The sequence below is a fragment of the Telmatherina bonti genome (assembly GCF_933228915.1).
Source record: "Telmatherina bonti genome assembly, chromosome: 5".
Classification (NCBI taxonomy): Eukaryota; Metazoa; Chordata; class Actinopteri; order Atheriniformes; family Telmatherinidae; genus Telmatherina; species Telmatherina bonti.
Genome location: NC_136623.1, coordinates 13169030 through 13191599, shown reverse-complemented (window position 1 = coordinate 13191599; position 22570 = coordinate 13169030). Strand labels below are relative to the sequence as shown.

Sequence of the window (22570 nt, the reverse complement as noted above, 5' to 3'; positions counted from 1 at the left end):
AAATGAACTGATCAGATGAAGTCGTGAAGTCAGACAATGAAAAGAAGCAGTTTAATGCATCGTTATTTTTTTCCTGCCAGATAGCTGGCCTATTATTTACTTCATGATTCTTCATGTTCTTTCTGACTGACTTTATACCCATAAATCAACATTATACATCAGCCTTAAAATGTTGGATTTTTTTTAATGAAAATATTTGTCACATAATTAGATGATTTGATTTTGGAATTAAAAAAGGAAAATATCTAAACGTGACGAATTAATTTCAATAGATAAGTCTGTTTTAAACAAATAATACCCCAGGAGGGCTGAAAAATATCAATATGATCATTTAAACGGAACTTTCATCTCATTTAAATAGGTTTATAAGAATTAAATTAAACCTAAAATATCTGTTTTTTTATTATTATTTTATAACTTTACGTTTTCCTTCTAAATTAAAAGCTAAACCGACTGAATAAAAAGCTTTATTTTAAGCAGCTTTGACGCGCAAACAGTCGTTTCAGGTAATTCTGTCGTTTTAATTCACTGTAAATAGTAAATGAAAGATAACCGGATAAAAGACGTGTCTGTGTGAATTAGTGGCCGAGGAGAGAGGAAAATGACACACACACACACACACATACACGCGCTCACGCACAATTAGACACACGCGCACGCGCGCACAAATGCATGGCACATTTGCATGTTGTATCCCACGGTGGAAATTACAATGGAGAGCAATTAATATGCGCATAAATTAAAAGTGAGAGGGGTTTCTGAATTCCAGGAACAGGCGGTCATCCAAAGAGGAGGAGAGAGGAGAGAAAAGAGCCTCTGTTCACACGGGACAGAAGCAGGATGAGGAAGAGGAGGAGGAGGAAAAAGGAGGAGAGGGAAGATGGAGAGATGGAGGAAGAAAGGGGAAATTATGATGGAGAAGAGAAAGACCGAGGGAGGGGAAAGTGATGGAAGAGAAAGGAAGGAGTGAGGGTGAAGAGATGGTGGAAAAAGAGAGGGGAGGCCAAAGCAGGAGAGGAGGATGTGGGAGACAAATGAAGAAGGAAGTGATAGATGGGGATGAACAGGAGAAGAGGAAGATGAGACCATTATTTTAATGCAACATTGTGTTTAAAACAATAAAGCTATTCGTTGCTTTTAGGCTTTGCTTTGTTACAAACACAAAACTGCACAAATTATTCTTGGTCTTTATGTGTGTGTGGCTTCAAAATGGAGCTTTAGGGGAGGTGTTGAAGGGAAAATGATGCTCGACATTATCTGGATATCATTGTAACCCACCTGGAAGCTCTCCCATCCCCTCCATCAGCCTGACATCCAGATTTCACATCATCAGCTCGAGATGATAAAGATGACAAGGCCATATTTAGTGTTTCCTAAATAATAACTCCATCAACATTTTCATTTTTAAATATATATAATTAATAGAAATCATATATATGTATATATGCTATTTCTTAATGAAGGCATTTAAATTTCTCCATGCAACATTCAAGCCATATTGCAGTTATGACTAATAATTTTGCCTTTTTGAAGTAAGAAATTTTAAATCTGTGCTGCTTCTGGAAATGAGTTTTTATTTTCTTTGACATGTTGAAGACTTGATGTCATAACACAACAAATTCCCATCCTCCCTGCGGTTTTGGAGTTGAAAGCTTTGCACAGTTGAAGATATTTGACTTAAATTTATTTGTGACTTGAAGTCAATGCCCAGCTGTAGCTCTTTATATTCATGTCATGTCCTTACAGAATTTCAATTTCAAACATTGAAATTAAATCTGAAAGTCACTTTCATTGAACTCTTTCTGATTGCAGTCACAAACTCCAGGCAAACCATCTGAGGTCTGCCGTTCCCGAAGAATCTGACTGTTTGGTGTTTTCATGAGACAGCCCCATCATCATCAGTTTATAAGAGGACCCTTTTTTTTTAAATAAACAAAGTAATTATTTAAAAATTAAAAAAAAAAAAAAAAAAAAAACTTGACAAAGCAAAAAAAAAACAGTCAACTAAGCAAAGTTGCAGATCAAATCTTTCCTTCCCCTTCACATTAATCTGTTCATCATAGAAAAGGCAACTATCTTAATGATTTATTTGACAGAACTGTTATCCTTACAATCATCACATCAGAAATTGCAGTGTTGTTTTTATTAATAAACTTGCTGTGCGGGTGGTATTACATAAAAGCTTATGCTTCTGTACCCACTCCGTTTGAACCTCTGTTTTTGTTTTGTTTCTTCAATCTTTTTTTTTTTTTTTTTTTTTTTTTAAATGTTCAAATAAAATTTTTATTCATCCATTCATAGAAACAGATCACTAAGTTTTAAGAGGCTTCCCATGTCCAGTTAACAGTTTTAGCATCTGTTTTTTTTATTTTGTTTTGTTTTTGTTTGTTTTTAATAAACGATCCATTCTCAGCATTTCATTACGGACCAGTCATCCATACCAAGGACACAAGCAACCAGTACCCCTGAAGCTACAGTTAACAGTAGTAATACGTATAACACGTTAAATGTAAAAACTATACAACTATGCAAGCCTTTTTTCCACATTAAAATACCAGTTAGAACAGGGAATGAATGCACACATCATACCGTACCGAGATTAAGGTTTTCCTCAGTAAACGTGTCCCTTTGCACGCATATAGAGGATTTACTGCCCTCTGCTGGTCAGGCACACACACATACACACACACACACACACACACACACACACACACACACACACACACACACACACACACACACACACACACACACACACACAATCATACTCTGTCAACTTAGCTCATGTTTAGATTTATATGTCCCTCTAGTGGCTGTTTGTTTTTAGTACAACCATCTGACAAGAGGCATTGCTTGCATCTAATCTATGAGCTTCATCCAGCACAGAGCGTCCAAAGTCGGTCCTGGAGGCCTTCTGTCCTGCAGGTTTCTTGCTGTGTTCTTGCTCCAGTACACCTGGTATACATTTAATGGATTCAACATCAGATGAAGCTCTGCTCAGTGGCTCTTTAATTTGAGGCAGGTATGTTGGAGCAGGAATGCAAAGAAAAGCTGCAGGATTGTTGCCTTCCAGGACCAGAGCTGGGGACAGCCCTGAGCTAGCACAACTGCAGGCACCAGGTTTTATCATTTAACTGTCACTATAGTATTGTTATTAAATGTGAAGTGCCGTCACCAAAATCACAGGTTGCGCTGCTAACACACTTCAACATAGACATGAACTGCTTCAGAGAGTGTAAGAATAATCCTTCCCGTTGATAAAACCATGATCTATTAATATTTCATATGTATGTTCACCTCAGGCTCTTGTCAAGAGGCTGGTCAGCTGTGCTAACAGGGGGCCTCAAGACCACATAGTCAGGGGCTGATTTGAGAAAGTGCTATTCAGAATTTGCATTGGTTACGTTTTCAAAAACACTTAAGCTGGAAGACAATCTACAGAGGAACAGAGGACTATGTCACACAGCAAATATACTTTATGCGATCTGAATTCATGTTCTCTTTATCACTAAACATTTAGGAAATGCTTTCCCAAGTCTGACTTTGAAGATAACACGGCTGTGAAAGTTTTTGGAATTTCTTTATGGAGTCATAAAGCAAAAATTTGCAGACTTTTTTTTTTTTTTTTTTTGCATTTAAACCTATTATAAGACATTTTTCCATATTTCTCAGATTTCTTTTAACAGGTAATAAATCTCTTTTCCATCACTGATGCTGATAAATGTTAAATCATGATGTTTTGTGCAAAATTTAGAAGTCTCAGTTGTGAATTCAGTCTCAAGATTGTTACCTGTATGGGTTTCAGCATTAGGTTTAACTGCACTTTGTCTTGTAGTTTGGAACAATAAAGATTATTGTGTGCATTTTGTTATAAACACGGTCATCCTTTTCCATTTTGTCAGGCAGACTTTGTCTTAAAACCCTGACAGAAACTTTTTAAAAAAAAAGAAAATAAGAGCATATTCGCCACAGTATGCAACATAGATTAAGTATATGATGACTACATCCATATTTTAACTTGTTGATTTAACAATTTGCGCGTCTGATTGGGTTGTGCATGCAAGATGGGAATGGTGGCTGTTTATGGGCCCTGTTTTTCATGTTATACTGCTGCATAAAACATCCACTTCATACTGTATCTGTCTGTTCTCAAGCAAGAAACACTTGAGGATAAATTCCCATGAGTCCTTGTCCATCTGCAGTTGAACTGACTTCAAACTGGAAGAAGTTGTAAATAAGCGAACAAAGCTAAGACACATCTGGAGCATGTGGATAAATGAAGAAATAATTTCTAACTCTATTTGCACTCAGTGTTTTTCTCAACCATGTGCAAGTATGTCCCTTATACTAAACTCCCCCAAACCAGTCCACAACCGCTCCTGTCTACCCAGAAATACTGCATTCAATCTGATCCCCCCTTTGTACTTTCATGTGTCACATCTAAACTGACACATCCCTGGCATTAGATGAGGCTAACTGAATGTTTGGCTTCAACCTGAAGACCCCAGTTCCTCTTGGGTCACTCTCTTAATCTACTGCAAGACTCTTCCCTCTTGATTTCCACACTTCAGCCCTAATTGAGGGGTGCAGGCAGAAGAGATGTGGGGGCGTTTGTTGGCTCTGTTTCCATGGACACTGAGCGTTGCTAGGCAGCCAGTGAGATGCTGAGGAAGCAGAGCAAAGGGTCACTGTAGAGAGTGATATGTACTCACACGCCCCTTATGCACAGGGAGACACACAAGAGGGGAGTGGGTGTGGGGTTGGGGGGACAAATTAGGAGAGAGTCAAAAACAGCAAATGAGAAGAGAAAAGATGAGATGGACTGGATGGCAACCACCTTCACACTGATTTGTTTTCTGCTGTGAACTCCAAGAGCCATTGGAAAGTAATTTTTGTCATTACTCTGTAAACATTTGGTACAACTGACTGCAGAGAAGCTGGGGGTATAAAAGAGCTATGTACTGTTGTAGCCCAGCTCAAAGGCAGGCACAAAGTGAGTGCTACAAAAATAAGCTTTATTCAGGAAACCAAAGTAAATTAGACACTAAACCTAAACAAAGCCAACCAAAGCAAAAGCAAATGCCACGCCTGCACACAGCCAGGGTGATCTCCCAACCCAAAACCTGGGAGGCCATCTGAGCTCAGGCTTGGTGGAGCTTGGTGGAGCTTTTAACTTTTAACAGGTGTGGCTCATGCACCTGCAAACACTGAGACAAACAACTACCTTTATGCCAGGAAATGAAAAAAACTCATCAAAATGAGACTCCTTCGGGTCTTCTGAAGGAGGAGACGACCTTGTAGATTTATATTTTGATCTAACACTTTGTTTCGTTAATGTTTCATGTTATTTCACAGCTAAACTGTTTGAAAAACACACACACACACTAACAAAACAAAAAACCAAGTCTGTACAGTTAATATCTTTATTTTCCCATGGTATCCTTTGTTTTATTTATATTTACAATTATTAAAATTAAATTTTAATTAAATCAAGTTAATTTGAGTGTCTTTCCGAATTAAATTTAGGTATTTGAACTAAGGGTTAAATTAGTTTTCAGGATAATCTGTTGTAACAAGCTCAGGTCACATATTAGGAAGTTGTTACACTTTCAGACACAAACCAGATAACATCACCATGACTTATCAGCATGATTGAAGCATTGCAGGGATGCTGCTGAAAACACAAAATCGGGACTCAAATAAAGCAAAAATAAATTTGATTTGAGCCAGAAAAATTCTATCAGTATTTAGGAGAATTTAGGAGTATTAGGAGAATGATTTACTTCTAATAACTGCAGCTCAGCAAAGACATTATGTAGGGAGAAGCTAGCTAACACAGGGATGGGCATCTCCGGTCCTTGACGTCCACTGTCCTGCAGGTTTTAGATGTTTTGCTGTTTCAACACATCTGAATTATTTTTTAAGGGGTACTGGTTTAGGGGTTCTTGGCTGAAAAGTTGCTCCACAGGGAAAACATCTGTGAATTAAACAGAAAAAATTGACATATTACTTTTTTTTTTACAGTGTAATACACTGAACACATTCTGTTGAAGAATTTGTGACTACATAAGGGCAGCTTTTGTGAGCTCAAATGCAGCATAACAGTGTGAATATTTCCACTGCCTCAGACTGTAAAGACTATCTGTACAGAATAAATTTCACAGCAACATTATATGACCCTTCAGATGAGCTCCCGTTAATGTCAGCCTGATGAATGTCAGTCACGCTAACTTTGCTTTACGTTCAGACAAATCTCTCTTTACATTTATTTCCACTCTTCAGAGACAGCATTTTCTGTCCTCCTTGTAAGTAACTTGTTTGTAATGTAATCTCTCTGCATTTTGGGAAACGGCAAGTAGTATCCAAGCCTGATGGTTGAAGGGGATTTTTTTCAGCTAACAGAAAACGTGTTATTACATTAGCAATGAGTTCTGAGATACAGAATCAGCTGATAAATGAGCTTCACGGTTGCAAGTTCAACTAAACATCAAGCTCAGAAAACAGTGTATCACACAATTTTCAAAATGATTTTGTTCTTTATTTAAAAACAAAAGTAAAATCTTTCTTGTCACTTTTGTGGAGAAATGCCAAATCTCCAGTTCTTGCATCATGGAATGCACTTTTGTTATTTGTGGAGAAAAAAAGAAGAAAAAAAAAAACCATGGGAAGACAAAGATCCTTGCAGGTTGGTTTGTTTATATTAACCAAATTGCGAGACTATCTGGAGATTTTTACCTGAATAATGACCGATTTAAACTTCTAAGTCTCGTTCATAACATATAACACTCATAATCTATCATTTTATGTTTGAATAATCAGTCATCTAAAACAAAAAAATAGATACTTTTTCCTTTTTTAAAATAAAAAGTTATGTGACAGAAACAAAGAATGCATAGCCTATCATCAAACATCCCAAATTAGCAGTTTTACTAGAGACAGAATATCAATATAAAGTACAGGAACCACTAAGGAAATAAAGAGATGGAGCTGAAATGCTTGAAGGCATTTTAAGCTGGATGGTTAACTGAGAACATTAAAAAACCTTGGAGCCCTGTCATCCGGCAAGCAAGACAAAAGGAACAGAGTAAATAAACAAGGAGGAGAGAGGATAAGACCAGACAGATAAGAGACAGACCAGGAGAGGAAGCTGGGAAATGGGAGAGGTGAAACTGGTGAGAGATAAAGAAAGATAAAGAATGACAGAAGGAGGAAATAAGATAAGAGGTAAACTGAGACAGAATGGATGTGAAGGTGGGGAGTCTGACAGAGAGAAGGTTACAGAAAGTTGATTTTTTTTTTTTGTTTGTTTTTAATCTAAGTGAGTTTAACTCTGTGATTTGGCAAAATCTTTTAAAAAAGCTTATGTGGTTTGTAGTAACGGGAGCAGAGTTGTTGAAAATAGGAAAAAACAACATCAGCTGAAGGGTAGACAAAATGAGACATTTACAAAGCGTCAAAACTTATGTCTCTCGTGTCCTCGGTTCTTTTCTTCCCTCAGCAGAAAGACAACCACTGTGTGTCCCCTTCAGTATGAATCACCAATTATTATAAAGCCTTGACTTTATCGTGTAAAAGCAGAACCAGTTTAGATTATAAATGGAAGATTTTTTTTTAATCTTTCAGTTTTGTTTTGTTAGCATTGCTTGTTTAATGAGCATGAACTCATCACAGTGTTGCATCCATCAAAAATCTCTTTGCACATGAGAAAACAAGATTATATGAGATATAATCTACGCTCTGGTTATAAAACAGTTAAGCTACAATGTTAAAAAAAAAAAAAAAAAAAAAGCTTTGGTAAGATGATTCCATTGCAGGATGAGTTTTTGTCCTCCAGTGTGATGTTTTGGTCAGAAAGCTGAAGCCATACAGCTAGCATGCCAAAGTTCAGATGAAAACACTCATCTGGCAGCTGGACACTCACAAAGCGAGTCCCAAATGGGGAGGTCATGGCCACCGTGCAACTCTCCAGCACAGAATCATGGCTTACAGCTTAAATCTCATGTTGGGTGAGCACATGTACTTAAGGCCAGTGTTCCTGCACAATAGTAGCAGACAGCACTGCTATCTGCTAGATCTGCTGATTTTGATTGCTTGGGATGCTTGAGATGGTTGAATTATTTTCAACCAGCATAAGTCACAGCTTTGCACTTGGTGATTTCAATTTATGTGTGTATTTAAGTACACATGATGCAATTAAATTTATTTTCATAGCCCTGCTGTGTTTAATACTCGATGAAGGACCAAATGTGGATAAATCCTCTTCTGACAGCAGTTCCCTTCTCCAAAGGATGGTTTCTATCTGTTTGGGTGGTAGTGACAGGGTCTAACTGTTCAATATTACAATACCATTTTTGTTTTCAATTAAATAAAAGCAATCGAGGGTCATATGTTGGGGAGCAGTTAATCCTTTGGTTGGGTTTGATCTTTTTATTGGATTCACTCACAATAAGAAAACAAAGTCACATGGAGTTATCTTGTTAACAGGAGTAGTGCTGCATCCCACTCAGGAGCCTTCTTAAGCTGAGTTTACCTGCCTTTCCTTCACCATCATCTATCCATCCATCCATCCATCCATCCATTCATCCATGTGTCTCTTGAATGATGCACATTTCAGAGTGGATTGCAGCTTTTGCTTTTTCTATCTGCAATGCTAAATTATTCACTTCCTGCATCTTTTTGTTACAATGTGATCAGTGAAAAGTCAGCATTTTTCAGCTTTGCATCGGCAAGCTGTTTTAAACACACAAAGAAAGCATTATGTTAGGAAACATTTGCACAGATGTCTGTTGGACAAAACACTGTTAAAATTAACAACAAAGTGAGAATTTCTTCTCTTTTTTTGTCTGGGTAAGTGTGACTTCTACACTACAAATGTTATCATAACTGCCTTTTGTATTGGAAGTATTTACATCCTCTAAATGATCTCCATTCATGCATTTGGGGGGGTTTCCATTCTAACCAACCTTTTTAGATATACTTTGCAGCTTCAACAGAACAAGAAGTGAACTACGAGTAAAATTGTCTCAAACATTTTGGCCAAAATTGTAAAGAGCCAGATAGTTGAAGCCCTACCAAGTCTTGCACGTTTGTATTTTCATCATGCAGCATAATCCTCTCCCTCTGAGCTTTTTGTTCCATGAAGAACACCTTCATTTACCACAAACAAATATATGGAGCTTTTCTATTTGCTTTAGTCTCAAACATGATTACCTCTGCCAAGGAGGTTATGTTTTCACCAGCGTTTATCTGTTTGTCTGTTTGTGTTCAAGATAACTCAAAACGTTATGCACAGAGTTCATGAAATTTTCAGGAGTTGTTGGAAATGTGAAAAGGAAGAACTGATTAAATTTTGGTCATGATCCGGATCAACGTTTGGATTTTTTAAAGGAGTCCTTAACATTGTGCTTAGCAGAGGTTTGCACTCTCCAAGGGCATTTTCTAGCTTCCAATGAAAAAGTTGCTACAAAGCCTGAGGACCACCAAACCTTTTATGAGCACTCCTGATGGGGACAAAGATGTTTGGATGACAATTTCTGGCAATCAATTAATATCTGACTTTTGATTTAAAAAAATAATGCAGAAAACCACAGAGATTTTACAGGAATGAGGATGCATCTATACTCTGTTACATTTTGAAGCTTTTGCACAAACATGAAGCTGCTCTCCGTGTTAATCATATGAGTGATGAATTCAAAATGTATACACCACCTCCCCCAATTGCATAACAAGTGGTCTTTGCAGCATCTTTCTCCAGCAATCCTGACCTTGTGTCCTAGCAAACACAAGCAATCTTGTCACGATGAGTTGCATGTTCAGGCTCAAGATCAGCAGCAAGGTTGCTGAGCTGAGATCTTGTTTATTCAACAATAATACAAAACAGTCTGTTTGGCACAATATATGTATGTATATATATATATATATATATATATATATATATATATATATATATATATATATATATATATATATATATATATATATATATATATATATATATATACATACATGAATTCAAGAGGTTACAGTTGTCCATCATCACAATGAATACAGAATTAACCAATGTGGTTTATATAGTTTTATTTTCATTATGTTTTCTTCTCTGTCTGTAAAGCGTCTTGAGATGGCATTGCTGTGATATGATGCTATATAAATAAAGTTGAATTGAATTGAATTTTGTCTAATGTTATTTAAATCCTAAATCCACTTATTAAAAAAGCCTGCATCTGTGGACAGGATGACAATAAAGCCTTTACTGTTTCAACTGACAGTTTACCTCAGTTTTCAAACACAGATACACACAAGCTGTGGAAACTAACAGGCAGACAACTGATTGTATTCATTTGTTAATTATTTAATAATCCTATCTGTTTGTATAAATAAAGGAAACAATAGATAAAAGACAATAGAAGTATTAATCTCCAAATGAATTAAACAAGGACCAGGATTACATTGTTAATTATAAGATTTTTTTATTTACAAATCTTACTTAAAGATGAATTGCAAATTTAAATAAGCATACAAGTATTGTCAACATTTTCGGAAAGCAAATTTCAGAGGCTGGTAGACAAAAATGGAAACAGCACAAGAAACTGAAAAAAAACTAAATGGAGAGATTATTAAAAGATGAGTGCTGCATTTATTGATGTTTTTGCACATAAATAAAGTGGAACATGCTTATTTACTCACATGGCTGTGTGATGATAATCAGAAATATTATGACAAGTTCATACTTGCTCAAGATCATGCTTTACCTCTATGCCATGTAGATACGATGCAGGTCTTCGTTGCCACCAAACCCTCCAACCAAATTCCTCTTAGTGCTTTTCCAACTGTCTCTGTGATACCAGGTCCTGGCTATCCTCCCATTCCTGAGAAGACATCACAACCTCTCTCAACCACAAACACTATCCTTCAATCAGGTCACGGATTTAAATACTCAACTCAACTCATCTTTATTTGTGGAGCACTTTAAAAGCAATCAAGAGCTGCACACACACACACACACATAGCCACATAAAATAGTTAAAACACAGGACAATTTAAAATACATAGAATCCGTGAACTAAAAACAAAATATAAAACAGGAAGAGAAGAAAACAATAACAAAATAAAATAACCAGCCTCTCAAACTGATATAAAAGCCAAAGAGAATAGATATGTTTTAGGAGTGGATTTAAAGGCTGACAATGAGGTGGTCTTTTTGATGTTCAACAGCAGCTCTTTCCATAGCTTAGGAGCAACAACTGAAAAAGCATGGTCACCTCTCGACTTCTTCTTTGTCTTGGAGACAATAAACATGAGTTGATCTGCTTACCAAAGAGAACGGGAAGGAACATACGGACGAAGCAGGTCAGCCAGATGGGGGGTGCAAGGCCATGATCGATCTATTGATTCTAAAACAAACTGGGAGCCAATGAAGTGAAGATAAAACTGGAGTGATGTGCTCTCTTTTTTTACCAGTTCAGAGTCGAGCAGCAGCGTTTTGAACCAACTGAAGGCGAGTCATTAACGACTGGCTGAGACCAAGATAAAGTTACAATAGTCTAAACGGGTTGTGATAAAAGCATGGATTAAAATCTCAAAGTGATGCAAAAACAGAAGAGGGTTAACTTTCGCTAATTGTCTCAAGTGAAAAAAGCTGGACTTTACAACTGATTTGACCTGCACATCAAATTTAAGGACACTGTCAATGTTGAAACCCAGTTTTGTTGCTGTCTGTGTCAGATATGGGATAAGGACCCGGATCAATATGGGCTTTGGAGATATCACTAGGTAGGAAAAACATGACGTCTGTCTTTTTATCATTTAGGTGCAAAAAATTTAAAGACATCCTAGCCTTGATTTCAGCAATACACTGTAGTAGCTGGTACTCTGTGTAAGCATTCCCCTTCTTCTCTGATGGCATAAAATGTGGCTGTCGTTAGCATAAAAATGAAACAAGATGCCATGTTTTCGGAGAATACAGCCAAGCGGAAGTAGATACGGAGAGAAAAGAAGAGGACCAAGTATAAAGCCTTGAGGTACTCCACTTGTGAGAGGCGCTGCATGAGACTCAGCAGTTTCAACAGAAACACTGAAACTTCTCTCTGATAGGTAGGACCTGAACCAATGTAAAGCACCACCTTGAATACTGATCCACGTCTCCAGGCCAGACAGGAGGATTTGATGATCCACTGTGTCGAAGGCAGCTGTTAGATCCAACAGAACCAAGACAACAGAGTGACCGGAGTCAGTAGCTATAAATATCATTAAAAACCTTTAACAGTGCCAACTCAGTACTGTGGTGGGCTTCAAACCCAGGCTGAAACATCTCCAAAATATTGTGTTCATCCAACAACGACTTTAGCTGGCAATAAAATATTTTCTCTAGAATCTTGGAAAGAAAAGAAAGTTTCAAAATTGGCCTAAAATTGGAAGGTACAGAAGAGTCTAAGCCAGACCAGTAAATGATCAGTCAAATATAGGTTTTTTTCTCTGACCAGCTTCACCTCCACCAGAAATCTTTTCTCCAGTGACACAAGGCAAGCTGTCCATCCATATCTAGGCTGTACATCTGATTGAAAGAGCTCAGTGCTTAATGTCCATTTTACAACATAGTTTCTCTATGCAATGTTTGCTCTGTGTCTGAAGTCCTAAGTCTTTACATTTGGCAAGTTAAACTTCTTTAAATGCAATAAGACCTTTGTAGGCATTAATACATTTTCTAGTAAAACCACTTTTAAATTTAGATCAGAATAAAGCACAAACTCAGCATTGTTTAGCTGTAGTGCTCCTTTCACTGGATGTGGACCCACAAGACTGATCAGCCCACATCTGTTCATGATGTTTTACCAAACACACATCTCATTGCACATGGACTTGAATCTGCTCCTTTAATAGCATTTACTCTCTTGATCTTTCTACCACATGTTGAACACACTTGCTACCATTCAGTCACAAGGTGCAACTGAAGCTCAGAACTAATATCACAGACGAAATACTGTTTCAGTGCTGATAAAGTTCCTTGAAAATGCTGACAAGGTTGAATTCAGGTGTCTGTGCAGACTGATTCCGTGTTTTTTTCTGCTCCAAATTCACAGGACTCTTTCTTTATTTACCTTGGAAATATAAACAGGAAGAGAAACAATCTAAACTTCAGGCACAAAATTAAGACAATTCCATTGTTTGAGGTATAGAATAAAATGATTAGACACAGAAAAATTTAATTCCAAATAATAACTCAGCTAAATGCTCCAAATGTTCTGTTTGTCTGAAAAAGCAACTCAATCGGCTAATTTAGCCAGCTTAAGGATTAAAACGAGTCTTTGTGCATCATGAAGTGCTGTTTACTGAAGAAGGTCCATTTATTTCAACAGGGGGCGCCAAACTATAGTTATTGATTGGGCTGAAAAGAATATCTAAATGCTGTCATTATTTCGAGCTAAATTTGTAAATAAATTGCAGCATTTATTTGTAATATAAATGAGTAAGAGATTTATTTTAAATCAGTCATTTGAATGTAAATAAGGTTGCCTTTGACATGAGCTGCATTTCCCAGTCTCAGTTTTTATTTCTGACTGTGGGCCTGCTGAGATAGTTTGCTGTCATATTTCCCGCGGCATTTGCTTGACCCTGGGTTGAATGGTTGACCCCTTGGCAACCCAGCTGTATGAGAGAACAGCAGGGACGTCCATCTGACTGCTGCAATTCTCCATCGAAAAACCTTGTCGTATAAGCTTCTTATGTAAAGCAGAAAACACTGTGTAATCTGTCTCTGTCACTCCCTCTCTCAGTCTGTGTCTGAGCTGTTGTCACTGTTGTTACTACTAATACTACTGTTACTACTACTACTTAATTCATTACTTTCATTTAGTGTTGATTTATTTCATCGGCACATCAGTTACGCCTTGCAGTGTTTTGTTTAGAGCCAAAATAATCAAATTTACAGCTTATAAGAAGATTTAACCCACATGTATAATGCCCTCCCCTCCTCTATCCAAGCCAGGTCCTTACACCACAATCTGTCACTCAATTTCTCACCTGTTCTCTATCTGTGAAACAGGACCAAAATAAGGAATTCAAGCTCACAAGTTTAATGATGGGAAGAAATGTGGACAGAATCAGCTGTCCACTGTCTGCACGGTCCTGCTGCTTTCATATGTGAAAATAATGCAGAACATGACAATACAGTCCAGCGGACACGCCTGATAATTCCCCTGTTTGAACATGAGCGGGCAGGTGATATAAGTTATATGATTTTATTGTCCTTTTTCATTATGCATTTTCAGTTTTTTATTGTTTTTCCACACTCTGTTGGATTTTTTATGAGGATTCTTGAAGTGGCTACAAACTTCTTTATTACACCTAATATAGAAGTGGACATTTTTAGTGCAACCTGATGGCATTTGTGTTGTCTTTCAGATTCCTCTTGGGGTTGACCTCGGGTCAAATTCTGCACAGGGTCCCATAACAGCTGAGCTGATATTTCTCTGTCAGACAGAAACACTGTCATAAAACCAACCAACATTTCAATTGCCGGTCGCTAAATGGAAAATCTTAAAGTTGGAAGAGGTGAAAGTGAAGAACAATACGAGATATTTTTATTCTGGGAAGACATCTTCTGTGGGAAATACTTGAAGCATGGGTGTAGTTAGCAAATATATATGAAAAAAAAATGCATGAAGAGATAAAAAAAGAAAAAGAAAAAAAAGAGCATATGTAAGAGCCAGGCTTAAATAATTAACTCTGCCAAAAATAGCTCCAAAGCATTGCTTCCACTGTTGTTTTATTTGTGATACCATTTTTTTTTTATCACTCTTTGTATTTTGACTCAAGTGAATGGGTGAATGTTAACAGCTAGTTGGCCTGTGTTGTCATTCAAAAGCTACACTGGTAAACTCGGGAAGCATGCATTGTGAACATATAAATTAGTAATACTTTTTGGTTTTGTTTATGTGTCAGATTTGTGGTAACATGTGTGATTAATACTATATAAATAAAATAAAAGTTGCTTTATCTGCATTTTCTCTAGATGCAATTTGTTTTGCTCATCTGGTTTAACATGTTTGATGCAAGTTTTTAAATAAACAATATCAATTTCACAATTTGTTTAACTGCAGTTTGATTATGCAGATACATGCTCATTTTATTGTAACAGTTTATGACATTGAAAAAGCTTAAATAACTTTTTATGAGGATTTGTTTTGTATTATTTAGCTTTCCCATGGTGATAAAAAAAGGTGGACAAAAGAAGAGACACACCTTTTATTCTGCGGTGTAACTGAAAGACACAAACACCTGCTCTCATAAGGACCGCGAATTTTACTATTCCCAATCAAACCCTGAACATTATGGGCTGAGTTTATTTCTACTCGGACTTTTATAGAGCATTTACTCATCTGCTTTTACAGATTTATCCTACTTTAATATTTCTCTGCTTTCTCTCCATTCTGGTATTTGTTTTGTCAGATGTAAAGTAGGCTGGCATTGCTTTGACTGACGCTCTTGGTTAAGATTAATCACCTCAAGCACGACACTTGTAACTTTAAATCTCACAGTCGAGCAATTTGCTCTGCACTGACGTAACATGACGCAGTCCGCCGCACATTCCTTAACAAATGGAAACTGTGGATGGTATAACACTCCGAAACGCGGTCGGTTCGTCTGCTACGTCTAGTCTCCCATAAGAGTCTAGTTAGTCCGACAGAATTTTTTTTTTTTACAAACCTTTTTTACTGTTGTGGTTCTGTCACATGCGGCTGTCACTGTAACGTCACCATCACCCGCCATTGTAAACATCGTGTTCCTCCGCCACAGTCGGTGATAAAGTAGGGCAGCAGAGTTCGGACGGGCGCTTCATGTTAAGAAAAGCATACTTGCCACAGGGGGAATTAAATATTATTTTTGTCACTTATTTGGAACTTGCAGCATTTATAAATGCGAATAGTGGGCTGATGAACTGCTGAACCTTATGGGTAGCCAATCTGAAGGAAATCAGAGATACCTTTGCTGATATCTGTTCTCGTTTGACTAGTTTTAGAAAGCTATAAGTCCACAAGTTGAAACGAAGTATTTACAAACTATAGGTTTATTTTATTAGCCCTATAGCATAATTGCTCAAGATATATATTAAGGTTTTATATTAAATAATGCACAGCCAATATTAGCAATATTAAGAGCAAAGTTAGATAGGTATCAACATATAGCTATAATATAAGTAATTATGCTGTGAAGCTGACGATTTAGAAAAAACAAGAGTTTTATTTAAAATAGCCCAAAAATAGATAACTGAATTAATCGTAGTAAGGTAGCGTATAGAGCACAATAAAACTGGTGCTGTAAAGGGAAGCGCTAACTCTATACTCTACCAGTGTGGCTTTATTATTTAGAAAAAACAAAACAAAACCAAAAACAAAATCGGTGAAAGTGAAGTCCTTGCTCTCAAAACAGCACAAGCGGAGGGATATAAACTCTTAACACATGATGTCGCCAGCAGCCCTTCCTACTTCTCGGCTCACCTTCCACCAACTCCACGCTAGAAATTTGATTGGTCAAACCATCACATGCAGCTACCGCCCATTGGTTGCACCCCTGTCAATCTGAAAGCAATGCCACTCAGGATAGATTAGGCACCATTTGCCATAACTAAATAGTTACATTGTACATCAAGTAGGAAGAATTATTTTGATTGGTGGCAACTGCGCTCGGCGGAGAGTTACAGTCCGTCTTCATTTAAGGCTTCTCTACGGTTTGAATGCAACAAAGTGTCACGTTTGAATCTCCAGCCTCATCAAGCAGATGTGGATACAGTGCTCGGGTAAGTCACTCCTCAGCTTGTGTCCGCATTTCACATTTGTTTTTACATATATATTTTTACCCCTTTTCCTGTGTTTTGGTACTTTCTGACAACTGTGTGTCCAGGCTCTGAGTTGCTGTTGAGACATTCACATGCTTGCTCCGGAGTTCATAACCGGCTCCGTCTCAGCAGTGTGGTTATAGGAACTGAGGACCTTATGTCCAGAGCTCGTTGAAGAGCCTGGGGCTTTTCTGACAGTGTGAAACAGTAATAACACAGTCCTTCATGTAGTTTACTAAGTTAACAGTCACAGCTTGTGGCTGCACCTTTCAGTCCTTCCCCCCCACAAAGACCATGTCGTGGCCGGTGGGTTTGAACGCCGTGCGTCAGAGTAATAACAATCCATTAGGAGCTGTCAGAAGCGATTTACGACAAGTGTCATCCAGGTTTGGATGTGATTTCTCTTCATTTGTACAAATGGACTTAATCTCAGAGAAAAGCACGTTTACTTTATTGGCAACTTTTTTTTAATTTTTTTATTTTATTTTTTTTTATCGCGCCATCAATTTCGTTTAACGCGTAAAATGGCAAGTTTACAGTGTGGAGAAAGTGGGTAGAATAAAACCCACAAGGGAATGGACCTGCCCCCCCCCCCCCCCCCCCCCCCCCTCAGGAAAACCGCAGTTATTGGAGATATTGGCATTCTTTATCAAAACCATATTGCATGCTTTGGCTCATATCCTTTCAGAGATTGTGTCCGTTGAATCATTCTATGTCTCTTTCATGAGCCTATTTCCGACAATTGTGCTCTCATTGCTGTGCGTAATTGCTTTTCTCCCGGGAGAGTGCCATCAAACTTCTAATTTCCTCCCTCAAACCCGGAAACCATTTTGCTCGTGGAAGCAGCCTGTAATGATGGCATCAATAAAGCCAAATAAAGCTCCTGTCAAGTCAGCAACGAGTTTTCTCAGGAATGAGAAATGCCTTTTCTGTCTGCTTTTATCTATTCCCAGCATCTTGGACAGACAGGTGACTGGGATTATAGAGGGCAGGAAGACAATGAGAATATGCCTCCAGAGATAAGTCTGGCATGCCAGGAGGCAGGAGGAACAGTATTTATCTATTACATCATTATCCAGTGCAGCAGAGAGGTGTGCTGCAACACCCACAGATGAGTGTGTCAGCTACACCTGCAGGTAAAGTCCGGGTTGCCAAAAAGGTGTCACAGCATCCCGAGGGAGATATTCCAGATAAGGGGTGCAGAGGTGTGCTGATGAGCGGTTGGAGATGAGCAGATTACCTGTTCTTTGTCAGTAGAACGTGTTCTCCCCAGACCCATCAGGTATACCCACAGCTGAGTTTTTACCAAAATGAGACAGGTGATGTAAGAAATACAGGTGTGAAGCGACAGATGGTGTGGATATTTGCGAGATTTAAAATAACTAGTGCACATATAAACTTCTCAGGAACGTCAAATTACATAGCTGAGAATACTGGAAACTGTTTTTATACGTTATGTAAGTGCTGATTAAAACACAAGATTTTCATGTGAAGGTGAAGCATCTCAAATGAGCTGCATCCCGAGGAGTAACAGCTAGAAGCTCTGATGTGAAATCATCAAGGAGGAGTCAGAACTTAGTCCAGGAAAAGTGGACTTGCCAGTGTAAGATCTTCTGTCATTCATATTCAGAAAACTTGTACCTGTCGGGCGCTTTGCTCTCTGTTCAAAGCTTTCAGCGCGTTAAAGCTCTTCACTGCAGGTCTTAGTGCATTGCAAATCCCACCAAACATGCAGAGACCTGCAGGGGGCAGCGGGTTCGGCCACTCACCACAGTTCCCACAAAGGAAGGTGCACTCCAAGCCAATCTCCAAGTTTCTCTTCCTTTATTATACAACTGTGTAATAAATGCACAATATAAATGCATTTTTTATTATTATTTAATTTTAGCTTTGTGTGTCTGCTAGATGATATGAACTCTGTTGTGAGGGAGACCTGACAGTGATGGCATCTGTAAAAAGGCAAATTAATGCATACTAAAAGATACATTAGAAAGTTACAGTCAAAAATTAAACAAATATAAAGAATTAAAAATGTCCAAAGATGGTTGGAAATGGGAGCTTTCTATCAACCCCATAATATCTGTCTTTTGTCTGAGGTGTGAGTGCAATCTGGAGTTTAGCTGATAAAGAAAAATGCTCTGCTGTTTCTGACATTGTCAAGATGTCAGAGCTAATGGGAGTTTAACCCCCCCCCTTTCCCCCTCCGTATCTCCTCGTCTTATATGTGACTGTGGTTACGCTTCCATATATTGACCCATTTCTGGCATTATTAAAGGCTTGCATGACCATCATTATCTCCTTTACAATCCAATGTTCTACTCTTCTGCTTCTTGGAAGGATGGCAGAAAAGCTGATCCTGCACTTAGGTGTGCAACATGATACGTATCTTTACATTTATGCGGGAGAGTGTCTGAATCTCCGCAGCACTTTCCCCCTTCGTGCATGTTTTCTCCCACAGTGCGCAGAGTCACAGTCCACATATTGAACAAAATATTGTAGCTGGACTTGTTCAGTGAAAAGGGCTTAAGCTCAAGATAACTTACGGGCTCAGCTCAAGTAATGGGCTTTTGTTTGCCTGAGAAGCGTGACTGCAGGCGAAGCTGTGTTCTGCTCCGACTACCATAGTGAAGCTCCACACCAGTGCCAAACATAAGGACACTGATTTTTGTTCTTGTGCAAATGATCTGCTAATGAAATTTGCTGACCACCCATCCAAACGCACAGAGTTGTCATTGCAAATGTCTGATGGTCAGCCATGTGAATTCAGTCAAAACATTCATTTGAGGAAACACAATCGCGCTCTTCTGGTGCTGCTTCTTTCTGAATTTAAAATGTGGGCAGTCAGCCGCCACACTCTCCAAACATTAGAGGTTGTCAGGGTCTGTCAGGGCCTAGATGAAGTGACTGAGCGTATCTAAATGTGCAGCTGTGTAGCCTCCTGTATGAATTGGCACATAACAGTTAAGTTTGAGGATCTTTGTAGCCTGTATTTCTGGATGCATTAAGACCTGTAACTTGTGTTTGAAGCTGCAGCTGAGGATTATTTTCATCTCCTATTAACCTGCTGATTATTTTTTTGAATCATTTCATCTTTTGGTCAGTAAGATGTCAGGAAATTGCAAAATTAAGCCACTTGGAACACAAGATTGTCAAATCTATTGTTTGTCCAGCAATGAAAACCCGTCTACTCATTTGTTACCTTCCCATATCACATAGAAGATGCTAACAAGCAAATGTTGAACTTCTTTACTTGATAAATGAAATAGATAATGAACGGTGACCTCTTAATTTTTGTTCCATACTGTGAGTGACTCAGTATTTATTGAGTCATTTTTCACTATAATTCAGAATTTCATCATCAACTTGTTATGACCAGGCGCTCAGCCTCTGTCTGTTTTATCTTTTGGGTGTAGAAGGCATTGTTTCCTCTTTCAGATTGTCTCAACACATTTTTCCAGCCATTTCAGCACATAGAATTGGCGCCGGGTCTATAAGTGAGAGAGATTATTCTCGTTGACAGTTCAGTGTAGCTGCAAAAACCATCATTTCAATCACATACTGTGATTTCTCTGATTTTTCTCTGTTCCTTCTGATTACATTTCTTAATCAGCAGGCCAAGCATTGGAAATGCCACTCCCACAAAACTGTTCTCTCTTGTGAAGTCTTCAGACTGCAAACAAACTCCTATGCAGTGAGCAACATTGGTTTTATTTTGATATGTTATCTACTCAGTCCTTCACTTTCACCTTCTGGAATATGTTTAGGTGCATTCACAGCAGGAAAGTCCATGAGACTTAGTCCGCTTTGGGATTTAGTTCAGTTGGGGGGAGGAGATGTGCAACATTACTCCAGACCAAGACTTGGTTTACGCTGCACTTCTGAAATGAATTAGATCTTTAAAAAAATGTGTTTCAGAGGCAAGAAAATATGGAGCTGCAATCAGATCCTAGTGGTCTGGGTTGATCAAGTTCTTGTCAAAACTTTTACCAAATTCTTCCACATGTGATCAGGTGCTCTTTATCCTGTCCAGAGTGGTTGTGTTTACCGTGATGGCTTTTGCCAAACCCACCTCAGACTTTCTATCGTAGTCCGCTTCCTGTATTTGGTCCACTTAAAGCTGAGATTGAGACTGCTTCTTTGATTCCAATCAGAATTAGTTCGCACTCACAACACTCAAAGTCACATAAAAAAGGCTGGTGTGAATGTGCCCTTAACTAGACCACCGCTGCCTTCTAAACTGGAGATTTATGCCCAGCAGATGAATAGATGCTCCGCTTAGATTGCTGTTGGACGTGGTCTTAAGTGTGTGTGTTTTTTGGTGCCGACATGAAATGATAAATAATGGGCCATTTGGTTTCTGGTGGCATTTGATATTGTTTTGATGCACAAAGTCCTTTCATTGCTTTCATGAGGAACTGATTTATCAAGCTCAGGTTTTAATTAAATGAAAAACAAATCTAAAAGAACATTCAATTTGCCAAGAAGTTAGTCAGCTTATTCTTCACAAACAAAACTACAATGTCTATTAGAAAATGCTTGTTAGCATTTGATATGTTTGCATTGCATGGTTTGCACAGTAGTTCTTGAAAATGTCCAGTTTTCTTATTTATTTTCCCTACAGTTCAAAATATTAACAACTAGGGCCAAAATCATAAGCAGAAGCTGAGTTTAAAACTTTCAACACCTTGTTGTATTGAAGATTTTGGGCTTTTGGAGGGGCTTTCAAGCTAAAGAATGATAATGAATCTTTGCAAAGGATTTAGCCAATTTTGAAACAGTGCAAATATCCACACACAATGGACCCGGCTGCCACACAAACACAAACAAGTTCAGATGACAACACATGTATCTCTCTGTTATGGACATCCTATTTTCCAGTTTGCTCACATATGAAGCCGATGGTTCTTTCTATGGTTTTGCAAAGAAAGAAGAGATGAGTTGAGTTGGAATAAACTACAGGTTTGTTGTTGATGTAATCATTAGTGATATCCCTAGATTTACTAAATCCTACTGCCTACTTGTGTTGATGCTGCCGAGACACTCCATAGCATGGTTTAGAATTAAACTATCAATCCTTCAGTGAATTTGATTTTCAGAGCTCTCCAGTAAAGCTGTCCCTACTTCTACTGTGGAATTTGGAGCTTTAGTGAGCACCGTCTGCGCTCCAGTTTTCATTAATCAACTTGTTTGTTTGTCAGACTGTGTATTGATGTGCTATAAACCCTGCAGCAAACCGTGGAAGCAAAGGAAACATGGACACGTCTTTAACGAAGAAGCTGAAGAAAACGAGAGCCGAAAGGTGTTGGGTTTCAGCTTTTTAGTCGAGACGTTTTTTTTTTACTGTAGCGACCATGTTGTGGAGGGTGAGTCACCTCATTGATTTACCTGTTTACCCTTTTCAACTCACCCTTAGTCATGCCCAATAGAACAGCATCGGTGCTGGATGCGTTGTCTGTGTGTTCCTCGGCAGCCGCACCGCACCGTCATCCCACGATGGCAGAAAAGCTTTTCTTGTACGGCGGGTTAGACAAGCATGCCCCCTGCACCGCTGTCCAACTCCACGAGCCATGCTTCTTTTTATGTGGATAGAAAGGAGAAGGAGCAGAAAGGAGCAATTACTACCTGCTCTGCTCATGGTGCTTTCACGGCCTCTTTTATGTGCTGATTCCAGGGCAGATTTTGTCCACGGCTGTTCCCACACTGAGCGAGGAGAACAGGAAGAACTCAGCCGCACAG

The 22570-nt window shown here is 38.4% G+C and overlaps 1 protein-coding gene across 1 annotated transcript in view; it reads left to right on the top strand.

Annotated features, from left to right (window-relative positions):
* The first annotated feature begins 16609 nt into the window (after positions 1-16609).
* Positions 16610-22570, top strand: part of mef2d (myocyte enhancer factor 2d) — a 100645-nt gene continuing 94684 nt past the window's right edge. The window contains exon 1 of the mRNA XM_079240079.1: positions 16610-16795. The gene's annotated coding sequence lies outside the window, so the exon portion shown is untranslated. The remainder of the gene's footprint in view (positions 16796-22570) is intronic.